The sequence below is a fragment of the Plecotus auritus genome (assembly GCF_963455305.1).
Source record: "Plecotus auritus genome assembly, chromosome: 12".
NCBI classification, from domain to species: domain Eukaryota; kingdom Metazoa; phylum Chordata; class Mammalia; order Chiroptera; family Vespertilionidae; genus Plecotus; species Plecotus auritus.
Genome location: NC_137778.1, coordinates 5,428,857 through 5,437,567, shown reverse-complemented (window position 1 = coordinate 5,437,567; position 8,711 = coordinate 5,428,857).

The following is an 8,711-nucleotide window of genomic DNA, read 5'->3' as shown; positions in this document are numbered from 1 at the left end:
CCGACCCGTGCTGGGTCCCTGGGAGCCCGAGGGCTGTCCTGAAGGGGGCTGGGGAAATGCTCCTGCCCGACCTAGAGCCACTCTCCCCCTCGTGTGGAGGGGGCCTGCTCTGCGCTTCCCTGTGGCCCTTACACACGGCGCTCCGGCCCCTCCCAAGTGCTGTCGGGGGAGGCAGGCACGGGAACATCTGCTCTGCCAAACCATTCAGCTCCACCAGCGGAATAATCAGTCCAGGAGCCGGGGGAGGGAAACGCGTGTGGGGAAGGGGCGGGAGGGCTTTCACTCCATTTACACGGCCCTCACCATCCTGGTCCCGGGGCCAGGCCCCTGCAGGGCACGTGGCCGCATAGACATCAACTGCTAAGCGGGCTGGCATCTGGTAACCCGGGTCCTTATTGCTGCCCCTAAATGGTCACATGCGTGACTTCTGTTTCTCGTCACCCGGAGGCTGACTGCCATGAACATGAAGGGAGCTGAAGCCACAAGCGCTGTCGGTGCGGAGGGTGGGGCCGCTTGAGCACCTCAGGCGTATGTGTGTTCTCACTTGTGATTGCAAAACCCTCACAGTTTTGCAAAGACCTCAGGGCTCGAGACGGAACCACAGCGGCTTCTCAGCCTTGTGCAGCACCTGTCCATCTTGCCACAGTTGCAGACATGATTGTTGAAACGCTGCTTTTGATCATTCCTCGTTGAGCATGAGTGTTAGGGATCGTGTGGTTGGCATGACCGGGCTCTGCAGGAGAGCTCGCTTTGTGGAGAGAGGCCCCTCCCCAGCGACCAGGCAGAAGGCTCCCAGGGCCTGAGCACCCAGAAGCGAGAGAACGCGAGAAAGGAGGGGAGGACGGGGAGAGGGGAGGGGGCTGCGGTGTGTGCCAGACACTGTGAGGTCTCAGGGGACAGAGTGACTTTTGAGTTGAGCTTTGAAAGAAGGCAGGATTCCAGACGGCCAGGGTGAGCGTTTTTCTGACCTAAGAACAATATGTACCAACAGGTACAGGGACGCACTGGGCTTTTGGAAAGCAGTGCAACTACTGACGTGGCTGGGACAGAGGGTGCTGGTGGGTGTGCTGGAGGGGCAGCCGCTGGCCCCGAGCCCCCCAAGTATCCTGGCAGCCGTGGCTGTCTAGGTATCTGAGTCTGATGACACAGTTTAGAAATGGACATGTTGTTTTCAAGATCTTACGGGTAAATGTTCCACATTAAAAGGAACTCTGCTTGGATGTCAAATCATATATTAAAAAGTATTTTTATTGGGTTCAGAGAGGAAGGGAGAGGGAGAGAGATAGAAACATCAATGATGAGAGAGAACCATTGATCGGCTGCCTCCTGCACGCCCCACACTGGGGATGGAGCCCGCAACCTGGGCATGTGCCCTGACCGGAATCAAACCGTGACCTCCTGGTTCACAGGTCAACGCTCAACCACTGAGCCCCGCCGGCCGGGCTGACAGCCTGTTTTCATCTGACTGCTGTGGAACTGTGAGGGCTCAGCGGGAAGGACGGCACAGCTGGCCCATGCTGGCAGGTGCAGAGGCGTCTACGCCAGCAGCTCTCACCCCTGAGCGGGTATCGGAATCACTAGTGGTTGTTCACACACACGTTTCCGATCCACTAGGTTCCTGGCGGGTGTGCATTCCTAACAGCTTCCCATGTGCCTCGAAAGCCGTCTCTGCGCCCTCTGCTCTGCCCCCTGCAGTGGTGTGCGGCTCCTCCCCCACACCACCCCCTGCTCTCCGTTGAACACCCCCAGGTGTGGACACCTGCTCCTCGTGCTGCCCTCCCTCCGTAGCTTCCACGCGCCGCTCCTCACTCTGGCGAGGCCCACCGACACGCGTCTGGGCCGCACGGGAGTCGGGCCGCCTGGTCACGGACTCCCCCACTTACGTGGTCTTGGGCAAGGCACTGAGCTTCCCTGTGGACTGGGAAGAACAAACGCACTTACACAGTAGGACTGACGTTTAGCATGAAATGAAAACGTATGGAAAGCAGTGAGCATGGTGCTTGGCACATAGTAGGGACGGACTCCATGCTGGCTGTCACCGTTGCCTGGTCTTCCTGTCTGCACAGCCCATCCTGTCTCTGCGGGGAGTTAGTCCTTCCGGCTCAGCCCTCCTTTCCGGGCTGGGTGTCTCGGCTCCTCCAGCTCCTCTTTGTGGCACAGTTTCAACTTGCCCTTCATCCGGCCGCTCTTCCCGACCAGAATCTGTTGTGTCCACCTCCTTCGTGGGGCGGGACTGGCCTCGGCACAGTGAGTTTTGTGCGTTCCCTGCAGCCAGAGATCACGTTGCTTTTGTGACTGGTTCCCACTCCTCACTCACCACGCAGGCTTCCAGGCCACGTCTGCAGCCGAGAGCTGAGCTAGTGCCGTTGCCCATGGGGCCCCCCCCGGGCTGCCCCCCCTCCCCCCGTGGCTCTTGCTGTGTGTGTGTGTGTGTGGGTGTTGGTGGGGAAAGCACCTCTGATCCTTGGTTCAGTTTGGGGCGTACGGCGCCTGTGACTGATGGGGCAGTCGGGCTCCGTGAGGAAGCACATCGGAGGCCGGAGGAGGAGAGGCTGGGCTACCCTCCCTGCCGGCCTGGCCCCGCCCAGCTGCAGGTGTTTCCCCCGAGGGGTGAGTTGACCTGTGGCTCAGCCAAGAGTTTTCTGGAAGGAAACCAAGCCTCGGGCCAGAGGGCACTTGGAGCAAAGCTGTGTAGGCATTTCCATTCCCACTCCCAGCTGCGGCGCCCACGGGCCTGTGCCCGGGGTCATTGGCAAATCATCTGAGGAGGGAGTCAGGGCGGTTTACTGTGGAGAAGGGGCGGCAGCTTCAGGGGTTTGAGTATCAAGATGACAGGGCAGATCTGGGAAGAAGGCCTTTCTTAGGCTCAGTCCTCACTTCCTGTCTGTAGTGAATGGCTCACAAGGATTATTGACCTCAAGTTCCATCTTATTTATTTATTTATTATATTTTTATTGACTTCAGAGAGGAAGGGAGAGGGAGAGAGAGATAGAAACATCAATGATGAGAATCAATGATTGGCTGCCTCCTGCACGCCCCCTACTGGGGATCAAGCCTGCAACCCCGGGCATGTGTCCTTGAGTGGAATCAAACCCAGATTTTGGTCTGTGGGCCTATGCTCTATCCACTGAGCCAAACCGGCTAGGGCTTCCATCTTATTATTTTTATTTATTTATTTTTTAAATCTTTACTTTTTTTATTATTTAAAATATTACACATAGTAGTACATATATCTCCTTTTTTCCCCCATTGACCTTCCCCCAGCCTCCCCTACCCCCTGTCGCATGCCCTCATCCCCCCCCCACCCCAGTGTCTTGTGTCCATTGGTGTGCTTATATGCATGCATACAAGTCCTTTGGTTGATCTCTTTCCCTCCCTCCCCAGCACTCCCCAGCCTTCCCGCTGTAATTTGACAGTCTGTTCGGTGCTTTACTGCCTCTGTATCTATCTTTGTGTTCATCAGGTTATAATGTTCTTTATTATCCATAAATGAGTGAGATCATGTGGTATTTTTCTTTCATTGCCTGGCTTATTTCACTTAACATAATGCCCTCCAGGTCCATCCATGCTGCTGCAAATGGTAAGAATTCCTTCTTTTTTTATAGCAGCGTAGAATTCCATTGTGTAGCCGAAACCGGTTTGGCTCAGTGGATGGAGCGTCGGCCTGCGGACTGAAGGGTCCCGGGTTCGATTCCGGTCAAGGGCATGTACCTGGGTTGCGGGCACATCCCCAGTGGGAGGTGTGCAGGAGGCAGCTGGTCGATGTTTCTCTCTCATCGATGTTTCTAACTCTCTATCCCTCTCCCTTCCTCTCTATAAAATATCAATAAAATATATTTTAAAAAAAAACAACAAACCATTTGATTTAAAAAAAAAAAAAAAAAAAGAATTCCATTGTGTAGACGTACCACAGTTTTCTAATCCACTCATCTGCTGATGGGCACTTAGGCTGTTTCCAAATCTTAGCCATGGTGAATTGTGCTGCTATTGGGTGCATATATCCTTTCTGATTGGTGTTTCTGGTTTCTTGGGATATATTCCTAGAAGTGGGGCTTCCATCTTTTTAAATAGAAGGTGGAGAAAAAGCTGTCTGTCCAAATCCCTGTGGTTCCCGGAGAGTCTGTCCATCCCTGCTCATAGGAGACGCCAGATTCCCTGCCGCCCGGCCTCCCGCCGGTGCCCAGGCCCGGGCTGCTGCCCCCTGCTTCACACTGCCCTGTGCGGGGCGGGGGGGGGGAGGGGCGCGGGCAACCTGAGCGTCTCCAGGATGCACCCGCCTGATGGCAGAAATGCGTCAGGTGTGGCTCCGTCTGTCCTCTGGGCGGCCGCCCCTCACCACGCCCAGGCCACACTGCGCTGTGAGGACACACAGGGACAAGGCCCCTCTCCCCTCCCCAAGGCCACCCTGCCTCCCAGACACAGTCACAGGCACAGGGCCTGTGGCTGAGCCCCTCCTCCGCCGCCGCCTCCGCAGCCACTGCCCCTGCTGCCCCTGCTGGGCTCCATCCTTGGCCGAAGGGGTTAAGGAAAGGAGCCTCCCATGCTCCTGCCCTCTGCCTGCCCCCCCCCGCCCCCCCGCCCCCCCGCCCCCGCCCCTGCCCCTGCCCCCGCCCCTGCCCCTGCCCCATCCCGCCCCGCCCCTGCCCCCGCCCCTGCCCCATCCCGCCCCGCCCCTGCCCCCGCCCCTGCCCCATCCCGTCCCGTCTCCCCACACGGCGCCAGGAGTCCCAGCCTTCCCGGGCCTGATCGTTTTCACGTTTCATTCCAGCAAAACCGCAGCGTGAAGCCAGGGCTCCTGCAGGATGGCCGAGGAGGAGGGGGCTGGGCCTCAGGTGCACCTGCCACAGGCGGCACGCTCAACGTCCGCCCGAGAGGGAGGACCTTCTTCTTTTATTTTAAATGTATTTTTATTGATTTCAGAGAGGAAGAGAGAGGGCGAGAGAGAAAGAGAAACATCAATGATGAGAGAGAACCATTGATCCGCTGCCTCCCGCACACCCCGCTCTGGAGATGGAGCCTGCACCCTGGGCACGTGCCCTGACCGGGGTGGGTGGCCTTTCCTCCGCGCCCCAGGCCTCTAGGGTCCTCACCCGCCTGTAGGGACGAAAACCAGGAGATGGAGGCCTGATTCTTTGAATCAGAGACTCAACACTGTGCCCTCCAGGGCGTTTTCTTTCTTTCTTTTTTTTTTTATTCTTACAGTTTAATTTTTGTGCACACATTTGCTTAACAATCCCTGAAGGTCTAGGCCAGGTTCAGGTGACTGAGGAGCCTTTAGAAGTAGTAGTATTGCCTGGAACTAAGGAATGCTGAGAAGCCAGTCTGGAGCAAACTGGGAAATAACACCTAAAAGCAGGTTGGGAAATTCCGACCCAGTAGGTTATGATGTTTCCTCTCTCTGGTAGCCGGGCTGAGGCATACCTGGCTGCTAGACCACAGGAAAGGCCGAGAAAACGGGGTACAGACCACCCAAAACAAGCTCAGCCGATCCACCGCGTGTTACGGTACAGGTTTCCCAGTTCACGTCCCCTGCGGTACAATCCACCGCGTGTTACGGTACAGGTTTCCCAGTTCACGTCCCCTGTACTCAGTGGTGAGCTTACAAAACTTTTGTAAGATACGCCCGCTGTCAAAAACGGCATCACTGCCATGGTAAACCAGCAGCTATACGAGCCGGTGTCACATTTAAGCCGCGTCGAAAAAGACTGTTTGGCCACAGAGAGCAGCATTACGTCCAACATGCCAATCCATGTTCCGGTAGATCCTTTCTGCTTTTGGAAGTTGGCTAATTTCTCTGTGTATGATGTCCAAAATGTGTTCTTTCTGGAGAGTATCCTCATCTGATTCCTGGTTTCCATCCTGGGCTCTCCCTGCAGCCTTCCATGCTTGCTCGGCCTTCCTCGGCCCTGCGGCGCACTGCAACCTTCACTTCGCTCATGCAGCACAGACAGCCATTTTCCCAGGGTGTTTTCAACATGATCCGGGGAAGAAAAAGAGAATGTTTAGCAAAGGAGCCGCTGACGAGGGTGGGCTTGCAGGCACTCCTACCGCTGGGGGGGGGGGGCGCGGGGGGGGCATAGCTCGATTCTACCTGAAGGCAGCTCGATGGTCCATCCTCATTGTGACTGGGCTTCCGAGAAGAAATTGCACCGCTCCAGTGGACACTGAAAGCAAGCATCACCCCCCGCACCCCGCCCGCCCCATCCCCTCCTGCATTAGAGCAGGGGGGAAAGCAGGGGTGCACGGGTAGTTTGCTCTCCGAACAAGCGTGTCAGGGAGCCCAGCCGGTTTGGTTCAGCGGATGCGTTCCAGGGTTCCAGGGCAGGAGGACTAGGGAAACTGAGCAGGAAAGTTAAAACAAGGCCCAACAGTGTGGGCGACATGCAGCCAGCTTGTCACTAACAGCCCTATCTTCCCCAGCCCAGCACTCAGAGCAGATGGTTAAAAAAACCTCCCTGAGGAGAGAATGCAGAAAGGGAGAGGGGCGGGGAAAGGAAAACCCGGCAGTGCCACTCCCTAAGCGGAGCAGCCAGCAGCCTCAAGGCTTGCCAGGTGCTGCTCGGACTTCTGGGAAGGCTACATACAAAGTAGAAAGGGGCCTTGAGAATGAATCTGCACCAAAACAGTCAGCAGCGGGATTGTGAGGCCTGTGGACAGGAGGGTGTGTGACGCCCCGGACCCCCGCCCAGCCTGCTCTTCACATCAGTTGCTTGTTTTGCTTTTCCAATAAAGGGGCATGCATGCTTTCATAAATGGGCTTTTCACCATGCAGTCACGATCTCTCCTATAAATTCATTTATATGAGAAGACAAGGATCGAGGTTGGAAACAGCCCTCTCCCACGGACTCAGGGGCTGTCCGGTAACACCTCTCTGGTGTCAGTGAGAGGTGCCTGTCACAGATACAGCACTGGCCCCGAGGACTGAAGGGTCTGGGTTTGATTCTGGGCAAGAGTTCATTCCAGTCAAGGGCATGTACCTTGGTTGGAGGATCGATCTCCGGGCCTGTGCGGGGGGCCACCAATCAATGCGTCTCTCTCACATGGATGTTTCTCTGTCTCTCCCCCTCCCTTCCACGCTCTCTAAACATCAATGGGAAAATATCCTCGGGGGAGGATTAATAACAAGAATGCCAGGGGACACGGGGACCACTCGGAGGGAGGGGATACTTGGAGGCAGGGGTGTCTTGTAGATCATGCCACAGGCTTCGAACCACTGGGCTTGATTCTCTTTCACTGGCCGTGGCCCCAGCTTGGTCCTGGATGGGATGGTTCCCAGTCTCTTTGTGAGGGGTGGAGTCGGTCTGCAGTGTGGTCTTCACTGGCACTTTGTTCTCCTGTCCCCAAGCTTGTCCCTCGGGGGCCCTGAGAAGTTGACCCTTTACGACAGGGTTCAAACTTCTAGATACAGAGAACAAACTGATGGTTGCCAAATGGGAGGGGGATTGGGTGAAAAAGGTGAAGGGATTAAGACCTACAAATGGGTAGTTACAAAACAGTCATGGGGTGCAAAGTACAGAATAGGGAATATAGTCAATCCTAGTGCAATAACTATGTATGGACCAGGGGGTACTAGAGTTATTGGGGGAGTCACGTCATAAATCATCACTATGCTATTCACCTGAAGCTAATCCTATATAATAAAAGCCTAATATGCTAAGTGTCTGGTCGACTGGTCGGCTGTTCAACCAATCAAAGCATAATATGCTAATGATATGCTAAGGCCTCTCAACCGCTTGCTATGACATGCACTGACCACCAGGGGGCAGACGCTCCAACTGGTAGGTTGGCTTGCTGCTGGTATCCGGCCCATCAGGACTGGGCAAGACGGGCCAGACAGGCCCTGGAGTCCTCCCACAGTCCCTCCCTGGCTGGCCAACCTCCCGCATCCCTCCCTGGTCCTGATCGTGCACCGGTGGGGTCCCTCAGCCTGGCCTGTGCCCTCTCACAATCCTGGACCCTTCGGGGGATGTCGGAGAGCCAGTTTGGGCCCGATCCTGCAGGCCAGGCCAAGGGACACCACTGGTGCACAAATTTGTGCACCGGGCCTCTAGTATAAAATAATATTGAATGTCATTGGAAACACGGGCAGGAGGGGGGGCAAACGTCCCAAGGACCACCGAGTTTCTCAGAAAGAGGCAATAGAGACTAACCTGTATTCTGAGTGCCTGGACTGGTACCCACAGGAACCCGGCGCGGCCTGCTCCTGCCTGCGCCTCAGCTTTGCTCGTGGTGGAAAAGGATTGTGTATTCTGACACCTCAGCTGGGAAAAGGGAGAGGGAGGGAACACACCCGAAGTATCCTTTGCAGACAGCTTGCAAGTGTTATAATTCGCCGCTCTCCAGGGGTTCTCAGGCCGCCGCTGACCTGCTACCTGGTGGGTGAAAGACTAGATCAGCAGTCATGTAGGGCCACAGTGTGTGAAGCAGCAGAGGAGAGCGGCTTTGCCCGCCCCCACCCCGGCACAGCTGTAAGCCATGACCTCAGGTCTGCATGTGGACCCCGGCCTAATACATTTCTCCAGAGGCTGCAGACTACACAGCCGGCTTCTGCAGGTGGTGGGTGAGGCCGGAGCAGCAGGAGGGTGAGTGAAAGGGGAGACTCAGGACAGGGATGGAAAACCCCTGGAGCCTAGAGTGCCGGCTCTGAGTACGTTAACGAGCTGCTAAAAAACGAGGTGATGCTATGGTGATCAGATCTGAAGTTGGAGTGA